Source organism: Somniosus microcephalus, unplaced genomic scaffold (genome assembly GCF_052327205.1).
Source record: "Somniosus microcephalus isolate GS21.2 unplaced genomic scaffold, FLI_Smic_1.0 unresolved_chr1, whole genome shotgun sequence".
Classification (NCBI taxonomy): domain Eukaryota; kingdom Metazoa; phylum Chordata; class Chondrichthyes; order Squaliformes; family Somniosidae; genus Somniosus; species Somniosus microcephalus.
Genome location: NW_028225179.1, coordinates 139883569 through 139884394, shown reverse-complemented (window position 1 = coordinate 139884394; position 826 = coordinate 139883569).

The window sequence follows — 826 nt, the reverse complement described above, 5'->3', positions numbered from 1 at the left end:
CGGCGGCGGAGCAACTACAAGAGGCAGCGAGGCTCAGGTAGGCCTCAGAGTGGCGGCGGCGGCGGACCTGTGAGGAGCGAGGCGGCGGCGGAGCAACTACAAGAGGCAGCGAGGCTCAGGTAGGCCTCAGAGCAGTGGCGGCGGCGGACCTCTGAGGAGCAAGGCGGCAGCGGAGCGACTACAAGAGGCGGCGAGGCTCAGGTAGGCCTCAGAGCGGCTGCGGCGGCGGACCTGTGAGGAGCGAGGCGTCGGCGGAGCGGCTACAAGAGGCGGCGAGGCTCAGGTAGGCCTCAGAGCGGCAGCGGCGGCGGACCTGTGAGGAGCGAGGCAGCGGCGGAGCAACTACAAGAGGCAGTGAGGCTCAGGTAGGCCTCAGAGCGGTGGCGGCGGCGGACCTGTGAGGAGCGAGGCGGCGGCGGAGCAACTACAAGAGGCAGCGAGGCTCAGGTAGGCCTCAGAGCGGTGGCGGCGGCGGACCTGTGAGGAGCGAAGCGGCGGCGGAGCAACTACAAGAGGCAGCGAGGCTCAGGTAGGCCTCAGAGCGGTGGCGGTGGCGGACCTGTGAGGAGCAAGGCGGCGGCGGAGCAACTACAAGAGGCGGCGAGGCTCAGGTAGGCCTCAGAGCGGCTGCGGCGGCGGACCTGTGAGGAGCGAGGCGTCGGCGGAGCGGCTACAAGAGGCGGCGAGGATCAGGTAGGTTTACCAATCTCAGATCTCCGAGCTCGGCGGGAGGGACAGAAGTAAAAAGTAATTGAAGTGTGATGTCACCAGAAAGCAGGTAAGTGATTGGTTGGTAAGTATTTCTCTCTTTTTTAAACTTAAACGC